At 40.7% G+C, this 20,017-nt stretch overlaps 1 protein-coding gene across 26 annotated transcripts in view; it reads left to right on the top strand.

The window, feature by feature from the left end:
* Positions 1-20,017, top strand: part of Ptk2 (protein tyrosine kinase 2) — a 221,195-nt gene that overhangs the window by 4,200 nt on the left and 196,978 nt on the right. For 13 of the 26 annotated variants that reach the window (XM_037197544.1, XM_037197543.1, XM_037197541.1 and 10 more), the window contains exon 1: positions 15,787-15,835. The exons of 3 other annotated variants lie outside the window; for them this stretch is intronic. The gene's annotated coding sequence lies outside the window, so the exon portion shown is untranslated. Of the gene's footprint in view, positions 1-15,786; positions 15,836-20,017 lie in introns of those variants that run through there. 10 more of the 26 variants (XM_028886015.2, XM_028886010.2, XM_037197538.1 and 7 more) reach the window with 1 other exon arrangement.

Raw genomic sequence — 20,017 nt, 5'->3', positions numbered from 1 at the left:
GAACCCGGGTCCTCTGGAAGAGCAGCCAGTGCTCTTAACCACTGAGCCATCTCTCCAGCCCCCATAAGTAGGTTTTCTGTTGATACATTTAGGACTTGAGCTTCTGACTGTAACAAAATTTTGGTTGTTTGGAGCCAGTTAAGAGTTAGTTAATACAAATATGTAAGAGTGGAGTAGCGATTGATGCTTCTTACTTGCTTTAGTGACAACACAGCCTCAAGGCTTTTTGTGGATGATTTTTCTTGGATTATTGTGTGTAAGGGGAACAGTTTATAGAAAGCAAGGAAAAAACTGTCATTCTCTCAGAGGCATGAACCCTGTGTAGAACCCCAGGAAATTATATTTTAACACACTATGTCCCTATAAAGCAGTAATTCTCAACTTTCCTAATGCTGTGACTCTTTAATTCAGTTCCTCACATTGTGGCGACCCTCAACCATAAAATTATTTCATTGCTACTTCATAACTGTAATTTGGTACTGTTATGAATTGCATGGTAGGTATCTGATATGCAGGTCCCAAAGGGGTATCGGACCACAGGTTGAGAACCATTGCTGTAAAGGTTTCTGAAGTGAATATTCATTATCACCAATCTGAAATTTTCCATCCTGCCTTTAAGACATACTCTTCCATTTTAGGGGGGGGGGGAGGCACGGGACCTCAAAAGGACTTCGGAAAATCTGCTTGTGGATTGTCTGTGTCTCGGGTCTCCTTTCTGCCACAGTTTTTGTTAAAATTCCTGTCATTGTGTGGTTTGGACTGTAGGCACTTGCAGTTTCTACTTTTACTTGACCAAAGTGCCGTATGATCATCTTTGTGAGTGATTTTGTGTGTTCTGTATTATTAGTGGATTCAGTGTCCTCCAGGAGGACAGAAGCTCCCTTTTCTTTCCTACTGCACTATCACATAGTCTTGTTGAGTGCATGACTGGAAGAACCCAGGTGTATTAATTATTGTAGAATTGGGTCACTCAGCTCTACTGGGATCAGGAAAAATGCTGCTCTGTCATTTGACAGTTTTGAAAGTTTCTTTATAGAAATTGGTTTTATAGGAATTAGTCTTATACATTAGGATTCAACTCAGGTTTGAAGGGAGCAGTTGTTCAAAGTGATGCAGAATGAGTGGGATTTAGAAAGGATCCATGCTGAGAGTGTAGGTCAGTGATAAAGCATTTGCTTAGTGTGTGCAAGGCCCTGGGTTCAATCCCCAGCACTTCAGAAAATAAAACGGAAAAAAAATAATAAAATAAATAAAAGGACCTGTGATGCTCTAGGATAGTCTGTGCTAATCAGCTGACTTCAAGGGCTTGACATATCCTGTAGTCATGTAAAGGAATGTAGCAGTTACACACCGTACAAGTGCACCTGTGACCTTGCTCACAGTCTTTCACTATGTGGATGCTGTCCAGGTGCAATGTTTTGAGTGTCAGGTAACAAATCCCTTACAGGTAAGGGAAACCAGCATTTGGCTACAGAATCATCTGTTCCAGAGGTTCTTATTTGGTCTGTCTCAGTCAATGCCTCCGTCAGCATTGCTGTACTATGCAGAGGAAACTCAGGTCAACACTCCAGCCCTGCTAGGTCTTTTGTTGTTTTTAAGTGGTTGACAGCATAGAAACATTACCTTCACCCAGAACAGTATTTCTCAACGTGTAGGTCTCGAACCCCTTTGAGGGTCAAATGACCCTTTCACAGGGGTCAAATATCAGATACCCTGCATATCACGTATTTACATTATGATTCATAACAGTAGCAAAATTACAGTTATGAAATAGCAACAAAAATAATTTTATGGTTGGGGGTCACCACAACATGAGGAATTGTATTAAAAGGGCACAGCATTAGAAAGGTTGAGAACCACTAACCTAGAATCTTGTATGACTGTGAAATAGCCCCTAAGCTGCTTAAGCTTGCTATCTGGGAACTCTGGACACTAAGGTTGTGAACCTCTGCATCAGAGCAATTTGAAATACAGGTCGTGATTTGAGATATGTGTGTGCTGATGAGTTTGCTTTTGTTTCAGGAGTCTTGGCTGTTTTTAGGATTTTTTCAGTCTTGAGAATACCTCTCAACTATTTTTCTATTTTTCATGGTTTACTCTGAGACCACTTAGGTCTTTTGAGTCTTGGTTTAGAATTTAAATTAACAATTTGTATTGAAGGAGAAGTTTATGTGGCTCCTGGGTGTGTGTGGTTTTTGGGAAATAGGAGAGAGTGTACATGTTGGTGCTTAAGGCAAAGTTAAGTTCCCTGATGCTTTTGTTTTGGTTTGAAAAGTTGGCTGGCATTTACTAGAGTCAGGGTGATTGCCAAGCCTCTGAGTGACTAAGGAAGCAGTATTGTATGAATTGATCTTAGGCCTAGCATTGAATTCATATGTAAGTTTTAATTAATTTACTCCTCCATCTTTCCTCCTCTTCTCTCTTTCCAATGTTCTTTCTTCCTCCTTTCCTCCATCCCCTTTTCTTCCTCATTCTCAGTTCAGCTGAGATTGCAGGTACACTTTTATTAGTATATTTTCTGTTGCCTTTTGACCCTCATCCCACCTTTTTTTTTTTTTTAGATGAAAGGCTAGATAAAAGTTTAAAAAATCTGCAGAGATGAAAATGAATGGTTTGCTTTTATCTGTATGCCCTATGTAGAATTAAGTGCATCTATGGAAGGGATGGTCGCAAGCTTAGTGGCTGGGACTGTTATTCTTTAGTGTTCTTTAATCCCTTCCTTATGCTGCTGTGGTGGTGGTGGGAAAAAGATGTGTGACTAGGGTCTTTGTCAGTGTGTTGATACTTAGGGAGTAAAGATAAAGAGAGCTTTGGAATGTTTCTAGAAGACCATCTGTCTGGAGGGAGTCTTACCAGAAAGACTAGAGGACTTTGTAGGACTTTGTTCTAAGTGACTTTTTAAGAGTATCAAGGTGGTTGCAAAGGTAGAGAGGGAGCAGAGATGAACAGGAAATTGTTATGCAATCCAAATTTAAACAATAGGTGGGATGTGAAATGCCTGCTCCTCTCTCTCATCAACTCAGTGAAAACAAAAATAACAGAAAGGAGATGGCAAGAAAACCACACGGAACAGCCTCTTTATGTCTAAATTGATTCAGTGGAGTTGAAGTTATAATTTACAGTCAGTGGTACCTAGCGGCCCCTGGAAATGTCCTCAGAATGCCTGGCCCAGAGAGCTTTTCAGTAATTGTGAATTAGTGGCTCTGCTTAAGTTCCTTTCTCTCACTGGATATTCTTCCCTGGTCTCTTCTCTGCTCCTGACTGACCACTCTTCCTGGTGGTTTCTGTAGTGTTACTGCTCTGGGACTTGAAATACTCCTTTCCTGGTAATAATGAGGCTGTACATCTTTTTATGCACTTACTGACCACCTAGCCTGTATTTTCAGTTGGTTCTTGTCTTTTTTAAAATTGACTTGGAGCTTCCTTTTTGTATTCAGAATGTCCATTCTTTGCTGATTATTTTCATTGAGCCGTCTTTGCTGTTTTTGGATGAACTGAAGTTAGGTTAATGAGTGTAGTTTCTCAGCCTTTTTCGTTAGAGTTGGTGCTTTTTGTATCGTTCCCTATCCTGAGGTTGTAAACAAAATTTTTACTTTGTAATGATGTATAATTATGCTTTTCATCTCTAACTTTCTAATTCCTTTGTAATCGGTTTTGGTGTATAGTATATAGAAGGGACCTAATTAATTTTCATCTTTCTATTGTTTTGAGATGGTCTCACAGACTATAGCCTAGGCAGGCCTGGAAACACTGGAAAGCGAGTCATGCTTGGGATTCTGGCTTTTCTTCCATTCCCCTGTTTTGGTCTTTTCCCTTCACTTATTCTCCTTTTTCTGTCTTCTTCCTCCCTTTTCCCCACTGAGCTATATTCCTAGCCCTTCTTTCTTACTTTGCAGTTGCTCACAGTTAACTCAGACTAGTCTCCAACTCTGATTTCTTTTTTCTAAATCTGAGTGCTAGAATCTCCTCCCCTCCCAACATCACCTAGATAATTAGCCCTGGCTCTGCCTTGTGAGTGATGGGATAATGGTATGTGCTTCCATGTCTGGCATATAGATTGTTTTTTATTGTAAATAGTCAAGAATTGCTCAATTCTAGTTCACAAAGGTTCCCCCACCTTATATGGGTTTAAAAGAGTTTTAGTTTTACATTTAGGTCTAATTCATTTTGAGATAATTAAAAAAAAATCTGTGTGAGAGCACATGTGTGCAATGGTGTGCATGTGGAGGGCAAAGGACAACTGTGGAACATTTCGCTGAGGATCGAACTAAGATCCTAAGTCTTTAGACACTGAGCCATCTTGCCAGTGCCATTTTGAGTTAGTTTTTCTGTTTATGATTTAAGGAAAGCTATGGATCTAAATGGTTTGTAGGACAGTCTTTTGAAGCCCAGAGGTATGCCCAGTAGCAAACCAGTGTCAGTGTTTTGTTTTGAGACAGGGTCTCACTATGTAGCCCCTGGCAGGCCTGGAACTCACTTTGTAGACCAGGCTGACCTTGAACTCACAGAGTACCTCTGCCTCCTGAGTGCTGGGATCACAGGCCTGCGCCGCCGCCGCCGCCGCCGCCGCCGCCGCCGCCGCCACCACCACCACCACCACCACCACCCACCCAGCTGGCTTCCATTTCTACAGCAGATTCACCGTGGTCTTTATTGCAGCAGTCAAAACATAGCTAGGACAGTGCCCGAGCTGTTGGCTTGTGGGCCACCTTGTGAGTAACAAGGTTGCTGTTGAAAGTGAGGGTGGTCAGGGGAGTCTGTTCGGAGTAGGAAAACCATTGGGGAGGCTTTGGTAAAGGGCACAGTCTTAGGGCCTTTGGTCTTGGGCTCAGTTGTTAGTTTTTCTCATTTGCATTTCCTTGTTAGTTAAATGGGCCAAATTATAGAGCCCTAGGCTATTTGTTGAGAGAATTAAATGATATTGTCTGTCATACTCCAGGATGGTGTAGTGATTAGCCTAATTAAATCTTCTCAAAAGACAGCAGTTATTAAAAGTAAATACTTACATTAAAAGTTAGTCAGTTTTGAAAGTGCTGTGTATTTTTGCTGTTTGTTAAATTGCAGCCCAAAGGAAGTGGGATATTTGCATTCTTCCAGGCTAGACTGGAATATACAAGACCTGGACTTAAAACCAACACCTCTTTCCGTACCTCACAAAGACCCTAGAATGTTGTAACATATTTTCTCTGGTTTCATCACCTTCAGCTATCATCACTATTTACTGTTTAATATTGCTGACTCTTTGTTGATTCTGGTTTATACTGAGATATAACAGAGCAACTTGCTTTGGGAGCATATATGCTGTAACATTGGTACTCTTGTTCAAATGAAATACAATTAATGACACTTTTCTTTAGAAAGGAGAGGAAAAGAATTGAACCACTGACCACCTGGGGTCTAAATGACCCAGCACTGTAATCAAGGCAGTGGGTCCCTAAACAGACCTGGCACTTTAGCTAGGGCTTTGTTTTGGTGCCCTTCCCTTCAATTCAGGAGTGTCTGGGGACTGATGTCGTAGAGCTGTTCTAAGGTGCAGTGGGTGAGAGTATGATGAGAAGGTCAACTGTGGGTCAAGATGGAGTTGAAATGCTTCCAATCTAGATGAAATTTATAGTCCTGGTTCAGATTCTCAGATAACTAATTGCAAGATTACAATTGGGAAAAAAGTAAGGCCCCATATGCTCAGGCTGTAAGCATGATTCAATGCCATTTTAACATTCTTACTTGAAAAACTCTGTATAAAAGGAATATTATCTCTGTGTCAGGATTTGTTTGTTTGTTTGGATAAGGCACCATGTAGCTCAGGTTGACCTAGTACTGATTGTCCTGCTTCTGTTTCTCAAGTATTGGGATGACAAGCATGTGCTGCTACACCAGGTTTTATGTGGGCAATCTGAATGGCAAATTTAATTGTGTTGGAGTTCTTGACTCCAACAGACAAGAGACTTCAGCAGACACCGAGGTGGGACTCCCTTCCCTGGCTATTTCCCTTCTTTCTATCTTACTTCACCCCATCATATTTGATTAAAACTAAATCAGCTTGGCTGAGTGTGGTGATGATGAATACCATTAATCCCAGTGCTTTGGAGGTAAAGGCAGGTATATCTCTGTGCATTCAAAGCCAGCCTGGTATATATGTGCTGAGTTCCAGGCCAGTCAGGGCTACATAACCAGACCCTTGTCTCAATTTCTAAAAGTCAAAAACCAAACCATCAAAAACCAGGTTTGGTTCTTAGCATCCACATGTTGGCTTATAATTGTCAAAAACTTCAGTTCCAAGGGATCTTATGTCCTCTCTGGCTTTCTCAGGCAACAGGCACTTACGTGCTGCACATGCATATATGCAGGCTAAGCACTTACATACATAAAATGAAATAAATCTCTTTTGCCATTTTTCCTTTTTTTGAGACAGGGCCTCATTATGTGGATCAGGCTGACCTTGAACACATGCAGATCCACCTGCAACTTACTCTTGAGTGCTAGGATTAAAGGCTTGTGCCACCACACCTAGCCCTAAAAAACAAATCTTTTTAAAGAAAAAGCATTGAGAACTCAGAGGAAGGAAGATGTGGTGTCGGCTTAAGTCCCCAGTTATGCTGTAGGTTAATAGACTACCTGCATGAAGGCCACACAATGAATATTTCAGGCTTTTCAGGTCATAGACTACCTGCATCACCCGTGCCTAGCTCTTGTAGTGCAGAAGGGTGCTAGTAAATTAATCAGCTGATTGTGAACAGCCAGATTTTATTCCTGGACTCTGAAATGTAAATTTCATATAATTTTCACATGAATGACACACTATTATCATTCCTTTAGTCTTGTAAAAATCTAATAACCATGTAAAAATCTAATAACAGTTAAGTGAGGCCTGGTTGGCCTGCAGGTGATGGTTTACTGCTCTGCAATGGACAGCAACCCATGTGCAAAACTGCTTGTTAGTTGTTTTAAGTTAATAGAATTTTTCTTCTATTTTTTATCTGCCCATGAAAATGTGTTTTTTTTCCTGGCTGAAGCTGAGGTGTTAATGTGCACTGTTGGCTTTTGGACTCTGTTCTACCTGCACTGAAGCTCAAAAGTTGATTCCCTCAGCTGGCATTGTGTCAGCTTAGCTGGCATGTGAGGGTCATGCTGTGGCTGCAGCTGCCTGCCTTTCAGTGGCATTTGTTAATTAAGCTGTTTAATCTTTGTTGATTTCTCAAGGACTGACTCTTACAAAAAAAAGAGAAGAAATAAAATATTTCATTTGTAATTATTCTAGAGCTATAGCCTAGTTGTATTTTGGATATCCATTGTGTCCCTCCCCAAAAGAAGTAGCATTAACTTGAAATTTTCAGTTAAGTAATGAGTTAGAAATTAAATACCTCCCTACTCTATGTCAGACTCTATGTATTGAAGATATGATATTACAGTTTGTAGAAAACAGGAAGATCTGTAAGAGTGTGATGATTAGTTTTATTTGTCAACTTGACACAGTTCAAAGTCTCAACAAGGGATGACCTAGACCAGGTTGGCTTGTGGAGAAGTCTGTAGGGGATTGTCTTGGTTGGATTGATGTGGGAAGACCCATCCCACTGTGGGTGGCGCTGTTGCCTGGGTAGAGTCCTGGTCTGTGTTAAGAATGGAGAAAGTAGCCGGGCGGTGGTGGCGCACGCCTTTAATCCCAGCACTCGGGAGGCAGAGACAGGCGGATCTCTGTGAGTTCGAGGCCAGCCTGGGCTACCAAGTGAGCTCCAGGAAAGGCGCAAAGCTACACAGAGAAACCCTGTCTCGAAAAACCAAAAAAAAAAAAAAAAAAAAAAAAAAAAAAAAAAAAAAAAAAAAAAAAAAAAGAATGGAGAAAGTAGGCTGTACACTAAGCATGCATGTGCTCTCTCTTTGTGCTCTTGTTTTTGGACGTGGCTAGCTACTTCCTGCTTTGACTTCCTGACTTCTGTAGGGACTGTAACCTGGAATTGTAAGTTGAATAAACCCTTTCTCCACTCACTTTTTGTCAGAACATTCTATCACAGCAGCAAAAATGAAACCAATGAAATCAACAGGAGAAACATTTCTCACTTTCTTAAGACAAGATCTCACTCTATAGCTTAAACTGGCCTCAAACTACATATTGCTTCCACCTCCAAAGTACAGAGGTCACACGTATTAGCCATCATTCCTGGCCAAAAAAGGTGTTTCTGAGAACTAAGTATTACTTAGTTTAAGTATTGCATTTAAACACTTTTTTTATTGGTCTTTCGTGACAGGGTTTCTCTGTATAACAATCCTGACTGTCCTGGAACTTGCTCTGTAGACCAGGCTGGTCTCAAACTCACAGAGATCTGTTTGCCTGTGCCTCCAGAGGATTCAAGGCATGTGTCACCACCATCCAACTTTGTTTTTACTGCTATTGTTCTTGGGGTCATTAACTAAATGACTGAAGTGGTTTCTTTTTTTTTTTTTTTTTTTTGTTGTTGTTTTTAAACACTCTTGGCCTGGAACCTGACTTTTGATAAGTTAATTTGGTTTCTGTTCATCCCAGGACCTTTTATGTACAGTATTTATGATGCCAGCTTTTGAAGTTATTGTATAGTTACTATATGAAATGGTATGGTATGTAAATGAAGTTAGTGTCTTTCCCACATTTAGTTAGTATTTTAATACTAGAGATTCATTCTTCTCACCTGTGGGCTTTACTAGCGTGTACTTACACTAGTTATTTCATTTGCTGAACGTTTGTTAAATGTTTTGTGCCCAGAACAGGAGTTGTCCTGAAGGTATATTTGTGAGGAGTGAGACCAGCACAGCTTAGTGGTCAGTGTGCCATGCTGTCCTGTGTGATGTGTACAGTGGCCTTGTCCCAGCAGTGCTTAGGGAATCTATAGGTGGTGCCTGGGCGCATCAAGGTTTGGCAGATACTCGGTTTTTGTTGGCAGCATATGACCTATCACACTTCTTTTTTCTTTTTGCTATCATGTATCTCTATTTCTTTTAAAAACAAAGACAACCCTTTAAACATGAACAGTGCTTAGCCCAGGGACCATAAAGAAATGACTAGGCTGTATGGGGAAATTAGTACCCTGGAGAGGGGAGTTGGGAAAGGAAATTCTGCTCACATACAAGGGCATGGGGGTGTGAGAAGCTGGGTGTTGTGGATTGAAAGTTTTGGTCATGTCTGGAGTGGTACAGGTTGGATTAGATTGAGAAGTTTCTATCAGATAGGGTTGGAGCAGTTTGCACTTGATTCTGATAGAAACTTTGGGCCCCAGAGTGACAGGAAGAGGTTTATATATCAGAATACTTCCATTGGAGATACAGGGCTCATAAGGAAGGTGTCACAGAGTCACTTATCTGAGAAGGGGAAGGACCCATACTTTATTGTCATCTTCATAGAGTAAATAGCTGCTTTGCTGTGGCTTAGTTAGCAAGACAAAGGGAACAGAGTTCAGAGCTCTGATATATTCTTGTAGCCTTGTGATTATGTTGTGCAGGAAAAGGCCTTAATTAGGGAAACAGTGAAGGATTGGTTTTGAAGCCTGTTTGTGCAAGCTCTGACCATGAAAAGAAAGTCAAGATTCCAAGGATCTAGGGGACAGCAGGGCAGTTCCCTGGTCTCTACTGTGGTTACTAGCTCATGAAATTCTGTCTCCTTTACCTTCTGGGGTGAAACTGTAAACTGTTGCTCTGAGACAGGCATGCTGTCTTCCAGAACCATGAACCCCTGAAACCATAAGCAGAACCGTGTATGAATGAATGAGTTCCTATACTTCAAGATTCATCAAGAAGGGAGGCCAGAGAAGAAATGTGACCTTCTTTGGTGTTAGGCTGCACTTACTTGACAAACTGGACTGCCCCTGAGGAAAGACCAGATAGTTACCTTTAAAATAGCTGTCTGGGCCTGGGGATAGGGGTGTGGCACACGTCTTTAATCCCAGCACTCAGAAGCAGAGGCAGGTGGATCTTTGTGAGTTTGAGACCAGCTTGGTCTATGAAGCTAGTTCAGGACAGCCAGGGCTACACAGAGAAAGTGTTTTTTTTTTTTTTTTTTAAAAAAAAAAGCTATCTGTATCAAGTCCAAGCTGTCAGGTAAACTCATACACACCAACTGTGTTCTAAGTTGGAATGCATCAATCAGCAATTAAAAAAAAAATGTTTTTTTTTTTTATTAATTCCCCTTGGGCCCCTACCCTTAAAGGTAAAGGACACAACTTGGGTGTCTCATAGGCCAGCCAGCTGTTTGGGGCTTTGATGGACTATCTTCAGCATGATGTACAACATTAGACAAAGCTAAGGGTTATAGACTGTTAAGAGTAGTCTCAAATTTTACATGGCTGTGAGATAGTATCTCTTTTGGAGTGCTATGTTGGCTGCTCAGATTAGATTAGAAGTATATACCAGTGAAATGTAAAACAACACATTTGTGATGTCCTGGAGAGCCCCTAGGTTAGAGCAGGGCAGTAGGGCAGCTGGTGGCGATTGTTGAGATACAAGCTGTTTCAGTCAGTGGATTGGAGCACAAATAGTAGCCATCCCTGCAAAGATGCAAGATACCTGTCCTACAGGTGGTAGAATTTAGGGAGGAGAGATTGGAGAAGTGCTGTCTCAGACTCCTAACTTCTATTAGGGACAACAGGTCATGGGTTGCAAAGATAAAAGAAATGATTGAATGTTATACTGATATAGAAGTCACAGTAGACCTGTATTGTTTCAGATGTCATTCTCAGATTTCAGGCCTAGGCATAGTTGTGACTTAATGTTAACAAACAAACAAAGACAATCTACTGTGCTTAGTCTGATGAAAAATTAATTTGCATTTTGCTTTCTATTTGGAAGAAGTAACATTAGTTGTATAGGAATGAATACACTTGAGGAACCAGGGGCAAAAGTGACTTGGTTTAAATTGGTATTGTCTGTGTAGAAATTGTCTTTTGATATTTCATGATTGGTTTGGTGTTTGGCAAAGAGTTGGTGTCTTTGATTCCATCTGTCCTAGAACTCTGCTTTTTGCCAGTTTATAGGAAAACATTCAAACTTTTCCAGCTTTACTCCCCCTCCCCCGCCCCCCCAGTGTCCTAATTGCTGTAAGTAGTCTAGAATTGTGGAGATAGATTTAAAGTTAGGGCCCAGATCTCTTTCTTGTGAGTTCAGGTGATAAACCAGTGTGAATTAGGGGGAAATCACTCAGAATCTTGATTGTTGATTCACAGCTCAGCCAGAGTCTGTTAGTGGTAGGATGAGTATGACACAGTTTGTGAAACATGCTTTCCTGTAAGAGGCAAAGAGGATATTGGAATCATTGCTACTTTTGGCAATAGACAGAAGTAGACATAATGAGTCTGTTATTGAACTCTTTCCTCTCATTCCTGGCACTAATTTCTACATTATCATGAGGATTGAAAAGACAGTCGTATATTCCCCATTATTTTGTGTTTGTGTCTGTTTGTGGGCATGTACTATGATATGTATGTGGCTGTCAAAGGACAACTTTACGGAGTTAATTCTCTCCATCTTTATGTGGATTCCAAGAATTGAACTCATGTAAGACGAATTGCTAAATGGTCTGCAGGACCAGGTAGGACACAGGGAAACTTCCGACTACAAACTCAGGTCACCAGGCTTGTGCCTTTACTTGCTGATCTATCTTTCTGATCCCAATTCCCTGTTTAAAAATAACTAAAATACTGCTAGTTCTGATCTACTTGTCTGTCTGTCTGTCTGTCTGTCTGTCTATCTATCTATCTATCTATCTATCTTTTTGTTTTTTTGAGACAGGGTTTTTTTGTGTAGCTTTGGAGCCTATCCTGGAACTCGCTCTGTAGACCAGGCTGGCCTCGAACTCACAGAGATCCGCTTGCCTCTGCCTCCCGAGTGCTGGGATTAGAGGCATGTGCCACCACTGCCCAGCCTCTAATCTAATTAGCTATCTAATCTATCTTAAAGGATTTTCTTGAAGGGCTCTAGTGCTAGAAGCTGAGGATTATTGAGTAAGAGCAGCTTCTTGCCTTATCACGCTCATGAGTGGTTCAGAGAGTAGTGTACTTGATACTCACTGTTGGGAGAATGAACAGCAGTATATACAGCCAGCCTTAGACTGTCACATTTCATGCCTGCTGGAGTAGCAGATCCTCTGCATTACATTTTGTTTTAATGTATTTTGACTTTGTTGTTGTTTGAGACAGGGTCTCCCTGTGTGACTGGCCTGGAACTCATAGAGATTCACCTGCCTCTTCCTCCTGAGTGCTGGGGCTAAAGGCATACCAGCCTGGCTGTTTTTGTTTTGTTTTTGAGACAGCTCTTGTCACTCGGTAGCAATGCTGGCTTCCAACTCCTGTAATTTTTCTGTTTGAGCTTCCTGAGTGCTGAGTATTCACCATTCTTGCTAGCTTATGATTTTAAATGATCATTCCTGCAGTGTGGAAAATACTGCTCAAGTGCTGTGCATTGTAAAATTTGGAGGGCCTTCAAACTGCCACAGATTCAGTTATTTGCAAGAACTATTCACAAAGCTTAAAAAAAAAAAAAGCTCTTGTCCTTAGGGGTTTCAAAACATGAGACTTGACTGGCTGTGTACTGTCCTTAGAAGGCATCATGGTTATTGTTTATTATATCATTTATTATAGCAAAGGGGTACAGACCTAAAATCAGGAGTGGAAAGCACACCAGGAGAGACCTGTGAGAGCTCCTTCTGCCCTCTTAGTGGATTGTGTGGTCAGCAAAGTGCTCACTCCCATCAGTATATGGCAGCATTACATGGAACTGCCTACCTTAGAAGCTCACCTGAGATATGGTGTCCAGGGTTCCTGTTAGGGGAGATGTGTCATAAATGCAAGTCTGACACTAGCATGGCTTACCATTTCAGAGAGCAGGTCTGGAATCCAGCTCTTTAAGGTCCTCAGTTAAACAGATACAACTTTTATTTATTTATCTTTTAATTTAAATTTTGTGGGTTTTGACAAATGCAGAGTGCCACATGCTGTTGAGTCCTACAAGATCATGCCACGGCTTTACAGAGTTCCTGCAGTCTGACCATTGATCCTCCCCTATCAGGTCTGGCCATTATCTCCCTGGCCTTGTCTTTTCCACAATCCAGTGGAATTGGAAGCACTATCTATAGCTTTTGCAAACTGGTTTCTTCACTTATCAATATGCATTTGAGACTCCGCCATGCAGCCTCCTCCATTTTTTAAAATTCTCTGTCTCTGTCTCTGTCTCTCTCTCTCTTTGGTTTTCCAAGACAGGGTTTTTCTGTGTATGTTTGGCTGTCCTAGAACTCACTCTGTAGATCAGGCTGGCCTCAAACTCACAGAGATGCACCTGCCTCTGCCTCCCCGGTGCGATTAAAGGTGTGAGCTACCACGCCCAGCTCTTTTTTTTTTTTTTTTTTTTTAATTTTTGAGGCAGGTCCTCACTATTTAGCCCTGGGTGACTTAGAACTCATAGAGATTGGGGGATCTGCCTGCCTCTGTCTCTTAATGTTCCCTCCTAGTAGTTAGGCAGAAGTTCCAACCCTTCTTTGGGCAAAATAATCCTGTATGGGCAGGAGAGATGGCTCAGGGGTTAAGAGCACTGACTGTTATTCTGAGGACCCAGGTTCAATTCCTGGTCCTCACATGATGGCTTATAACTGTTACTTCATTTCTGGGGTATCTGAGACTCCTTTCTGGTTTCAGCAGGCACCAGGCATACAAATGGTGCACACAGATACACAGACAGACAGACAGACAGACACACACACACACACACAAATACACACACTCTTTTAGTGCATCAGCCCTAGAAAAGCAAATTATTTCTTTCATTAAAGAGTTCATATTCTTTTTGGTAGAGAATATGCCATAGCTATGTGTAGTATCATTTACTGTGAAATTAAAAAGTGAAGCTGTTGTCTATAGTGGTGCATATCTGTAGTCCCATATATTCAGGAGATTGAGGCAGTAGGATTGCTTAGGACCAGACTAAGCAACACAATGATACTCCATCTCAAAATGAGCAAACACAAACTCCAAAATAAAACCCCCCAAAATGAAAAAAATTCGTATTTTTTTTATACAAGTGAGCATGATTCTCTAAGTGTGCCTGTCATATTTGACATCCGTCCTAACATATCTTTTAGGGATTTGAATTAAGAATAGGCGTCATGCTGGGAAATGGCTCATTTTGGGGGATTATAAAACATTTTGGCAGGTTATAAGGTGATAATTCAGTAGGTAAAAATTATCTAGAATAAATGTAAAATGGAAACTGAGGGGGAAAACAGTGACACATCAGCTCTACCTGTAGTAGATGTTGTTGGATTCATTTCCTTGAACAGAAGTAGAGCTCATTGCAATAGAGTGTATACTTTCATCAAAGGACGGTTGCTGGGCAGTTCAGCAGGAAGAATGTTACTTGCTGACAAGGTTGGTTGGATAGGGAATGAAGGAGGAAGAGATGAGTCAAGGATTAGTCTGGGCATCTAAATGGGGAATGGACACTGTAAAGGAGGTAGTAAACTGTAAAGGTTTTTTTTTTTAAATATTTATTTATTTATTGTGTATACAATGTCAATATGTAAAAGATTACAAATAGATCCATATCTGTCACCATGCACAAAACTCAAGTCCAAGTGGATCAAAGACCTAAACATAAATCCAGTTACACTAAACTTAATAGAAAAGAAAATAGGAAGCACTCTTGAACGCATTGGCACTGGAGACCATTTCCTAAATAAAACACCAACAGCACAGACCCTGAGCACAACCATTAATAAATGGGACCTCTGGAAACTGAGAAGCTTTTGCAGGGCAAAAGACACAGTCAATAAGACAAAAAGACAGCCAACAGATTGGGAAAAGATCTTCACCAACCCCACATCTGACAGAGGATTGATCTCCACAATATATAAAGAACTCAAGAAACTAGACATCAAAGTACTGAACAGTCCAATTAAAAAATGGGCTAAAGAGCTAAACAGAGAATTCACAAAACAAGAACTACAAATGGCTGAAAGACATTTAAAGAAATGCTCAACATCCTTAATCATCAGAGAAATGCAAATCAAAACAACTCTGAGATACCACCTTACACCTGTTAGAATGGCTACGATCAAAAACACCAATGACAACCAATGTTGGAGAGGATGTGGAGCAAAGGGAACACGCCTCCACTGTTGGTGGGAATGTAAACTTGTACAACCACTGTGGAAATCAGTATGGCGGTTTCTCAGAAAATTAGGAATCGAACTACCTCAAGACCCAGCCATCCCACTCTTGGGCATATACCCAAGGAATGCTGATTCATACCATAAAGATACATGCTCAGCTATGTTCATAGCAGCACTATTTGTAATAGCCAGAACCTGGAAACAACCTAGATGCCATCAACGGAAGAATGGATGAAAAAAATGTGGTACATATACACAATGGAGTACTACTCAGCAGAGAAAAACAATGAAAGCATGAAATTTGCAGGCAAATGGATGGAACTAGAAAAAATCATCCTGAGTGAGGTAACCCAAACCCAGAAAGACAGTTATGGTATGTACTCACTCATAGGTGGATTCTAGATATAAAATAAAGAACAATCAGACCACAACCCATAGAACCATAGAGGCTATATATATAGCATGGAGGTCCCTAGGACGACTGTGGCATATAATAAATTTCAGTTTTACTCAATTATTGAAAAAAAAATAGCCAAAAAAAAAAAAGATTTATTTATTTATTGTGTATACAATGTTATGCCTTTAGGTCTGAAGAGGGTACCAGATCTCTTTGCAGATGGTTGTGAGCCACCGTGTGGTTGCTGGGAATTGAACTCAGGACCTCTGGATGAGGAGCCAGTGCTCTTAACCTCTGAGCCATCTTTCCAGCCCCCAAAGGTTTGTTTGTTTGTTTGTTTATTTATTTATTTATTTGAGACAGGATCTCACTATGTGACTTTGGTGTGAACTGTAAAGATTTGGAAGGCAAGATCAGTACTGATCTTTGAGATACCTGTTGGACATTCTCTCCACTCACCTTTCTTTTCTTTTTTCTTTTTTTTTGAGACAGAGTTTCTCTGTGTAGCTTTGGATTCTGTCCTGGAACTCACTCTGTAGACCAGGCTGGCCTCGAACTCATAGAGATCCGCCTACCTCTGCTTCCTGAGTGCTGGGATTAAAGGCTTGCGCCGCTGCTGCCGCCGCCACCCGGCCCTGTCCACTCATCTTTAATGATGCTGCACTTCTTTAAGGGGTTTAAGGATGATCTTTATAAATACAGAGTCAGTCCTTCAGGTTTGGTCAGGAAAATAGAAACTAATATAGGCTGATTTTAAATACATGGAATTAGGTTTCCCTTGATAGAGGTGATAGGGCTGGGGAATTAGCACTTTCCAGGAGTACTTGTGGGGTTAGTTGTGCTGGGCAGTTTCAGCAATTACTGGTTGCTGTGGTTCCTGGGGTATTTCTCAGAGGCTGCTGGGAATTCTTAGTAGAGGCTACATAAGGTCTTGGTTCTTTATTAATTTCCTTTCTACACACTGACTAACCTAAGAACAGAGTTTTCTTTCATCTTACCATTCTTGCAAGAGTTTCTCTGTTAGCTCTGACTGATTTGTAGAAAGTGGGAGTTTCTGGAATGTGGCACCCACGTCTCTGTTGCAAATGGTGGAGTATGGATGGATGTAGTGTTGACAGTCAGACAATTGGGTGTACAGGTTCAGAAGAGAAATCTGAGATGGTGTGAGCATGGCAGATAGCATGTCAAGTGGTAATGCCTACAAGGCAAGCAGAGGTAGGGATGGAAGGATAGAGCCTTGGGGAGCTCTAGAACAATTTTGGGAGGAGAGGAGGGACTGCTTCAAGGATGGAAAGCCCAGAGAAGATGAGAAGATGATTCAGCTCCTAACAGATTGAGTAGTGTCCATTGGGCTTAGCTATGTTGGTAGTCTTGAGTGAGAGTCCACATGATTGGGCTGAAGAGATAATGGAAGAAAATTTGTGATGTTAAGCATATTGTGTGTGTGCTTATTTATAGGATTATTTGTGTCACAACTGTTGTAATGTCTTTGTGGGATAATTAATTCTCACATCTGCAGTATCAGAGGATTGACTTGTCTGAATCTTCCTTTGCCAAGGGAATTGAGTTTTTCTAGTTCTTCTTAGGCAGAGGACAATTGTTTTATATCTCCCATGTTTTGAATAGCTTGGTGGGAGGGTCTGAGTCTTCTTTACATCTGCTGATCTGATGGTGGTTGTTTGAGTAACCTCTTACTCACTGCTGCTGTTTACTTTTCTATAAATGAAAATAGTGTTTTTAGTCATTCTGTTCTTCCTTTCCAGGAGAGCAAAAGGTGGAACATGCTGACCTCTTCACTTTGACCTGGAGCCCTTCACTTTGTAGACTGTTCCACTCACTGCCTTAGGTGCTGGTCTCCGTTTTTTAGCTGGATCTTGATGTCCAAACAATCTGTGTTCCTTGATGAATTACCTCCCCAGTTGATACAGGACGTCCTCTGGTTACTTGTTAAATTTGATCTTTAAGTGGACCCTTCTTTTGATATCTCTTCATAGGACTTTATTTGGTGTCTTTCTGATCTAGATGGCATTATCCTTGTCATATACTGTGACAGCAATTAGTTCTTCTGAATATGCTTGAAGAGTGGCCTTGTCTTAAATTACTTGTCCATAAATGGCCTTGTCCATTAATTACTTCAATAAGATGTTTCTTTTAAGTACTTGGAATCAAACTTTGGGCTTTTATGGATACTTGGTATCATACCCCAGCACTCCTTTTACTTTTTATTTTGAGATAAAGTCTTGCTGAGTTGTTCAGGCTGGTCTTGAACTTACTGTGTAACCTCTGTTGTTTAGACATTTTCATAATGCTTATAAATTGATAGATTTAGTTCTTAGTTTGTGGATAGTCATAAATAATTAAAAACTATTACTTTTAGGGCAGAATCTTTCTGGTATTAAACAAGGGCAGCTCCTAATCTTAGTTGCTTCCAGACCCTCAGTACTCCAAGGACTAGAAAGTGGTTTTTATATCACTTGTTCTGCATATAGAACGAGCATCATCTTGTTAATACTCGCTTTTCAGAAATCAATAAGTTCATAGCTTCTTTTCCTGGCTTAGGGTATTTATTTGGTCAGTGGTGCAGTACCAATTGCATGGCAGTCCCTGAACTAAAACCCTGGCATATGATGAATGACACACAGTATTCTGACCATGGCAAGTTCCACAAATATTTTTGGCTAGGAACTAATTTTGAAGCATAAAGAACTTTTGATTTGCCCAGGTGATTTTCATAACCATACCAACATTGATTTTGGGTGTGGGTTCAGAGAAGGTTTCACAGTGTGGCCCTGACTGGGCTGGAACTTTCTTTGTAGTCCAGGCTGGCCTTGAACTTACAGAGACTCTTGCCTCTGCTTTCTGAGTGCTGGGAGTGTAGGTTTGTGCCACCACTGCCCTGCCATATTAGATCTGTTGCCTTTTTCTCTTTCTTTCTTTCTTTCTTTCTTTCTTTCTGTCTGTCTGTCTGTCTGTCTGTCTGTCTGTCTTTCTTTCTTTCTTTCTTTCTTTCTTTCTTTCTTTCTTTCTTTCTTTCTTTCTTTCTTTCTTTCTTTCTTTCTTCTTTCCTTCCTTCCTTCCTTCCTTCCTTCCTTCCTTCCTTCCTTCCTTCCTTCCTTCCTTCCTTCCTTCTCTCTCTCTCTCTCTCTCTCTCTCTCTCTCTCTCTCTCTCTCTCTCTTCTTAAAGAACATCACCTCTGACCTATGTTCTTGCAGAATATAGGTTAAAGCTTGTCTAAGTACAGAAGTTGGTAGGCCAAGCCTAGACAAGAAGTCCATATGAAGTGGTAGTTTGCTTTGGACAGTGGAGAGCATCACAGATTGGGGCAGAATAGAAAGAAAAGATGATGGGAACATGAGAAAAGAAGAGGTCCTGGATCTTCTGGAATCTAGTTTAAAGTTCTTGGTGGTTAAAAGTCAAGACTTTTATACAACTGACAAAACCAAAACTGCTGTCAGGATTACCTGATATCCTAATTTCATTTTTGTTGCTGTGATAAAATTCCACAAGAAAAATGAGTCCGTTAAATACATTAAAGATAGCCTCAGAAGCACCAACATTTGTTAGTGTCGCATTAAGATAGTTTGATCAAGAGGGAACAAGTTTGAATTCTCCTCTTCTTCCCTTGTCTTCCATCTGTCTGTAGTTTATGGTTTCTGGCCTGTTTGTACTCTGTGAGTTTGAATCTGTGCCGTACCTGAATGCTGTTTCGTGACTCTGTCCCTAATAAAGGGCTTTGCTGTCTCTTTTATTGAACAGCACAGAAAACATCACATGGAGAAAGAATGAGGGTTACTTTACAGAAATCTTTAACAGTTTTACAGGCATGAAACTTTATGGATTCCAACAGATCCAGATAACAAGCAATGCTGTAAACATCACTGCATACAGACTATATCCATGCTCCTTTCAGCATTAATGGTGTATATTTATTGTACAAGGCCACTTTGGAGTTGTTTTGCAGTTTTTAGCAAATTATTGTTGTAATACACACATGTATGCACATGTATTACTTTGGGTCAGGGACAAGGAACAGTACATAATTTAAAGTTAAATCTATGTTGTATTAGCTTATATTTTAAAATTGATTACATGGAAAATCCAAGACAAGCAATGTTGGTTGTTACACTGTTCTCTTAAAGGCACGTTAAACAAACAGGCTGAGTACACAGCAGGAGAGCAGTCTTAAGTGATCTCAAAGTATGTATTAGCTGGGTTTCGAGGTCCAGCAGAAGTTTCAGTCTCTTAGAATGTAAGAGATAGTTTCATAATACTGTATCACCACAAAAAGGCAACTTGGAGGAAGAAAGGTTTATTTTACTTCACATTCCAAGTTATAGTCCATCATACCAAGGGAGTCCAGGTGACAGGAACAGCTAGTCACATCGTTCAAAAATCAGAAGAGAATTTCATGATGGAATGCTTACTACTCAACTCACGGTTTCCACTCTTACACAGTCCAGGATCCAAACCTAGGGGATGGTGCCACCATGTCAACCTAATC

This window comes from Peromyscus leucopus, chromosome 20 (assembly GCF_004664715.2).
Source record: "Peromyscus leucopus breed LL Stock chromosome 20, UCI_PerLeu_2.1, whole genome shotgun sequence".
Taxonomy (NCBI): Eukaryota; Metazoa; Chordata; class Mammalia; order Rodentia; family Cricetidae; genus Peromyscus; species Peromyscus leucopus.
This window is presented reverse-complemented; position numbering and strand designations above follow the sequence as displayed.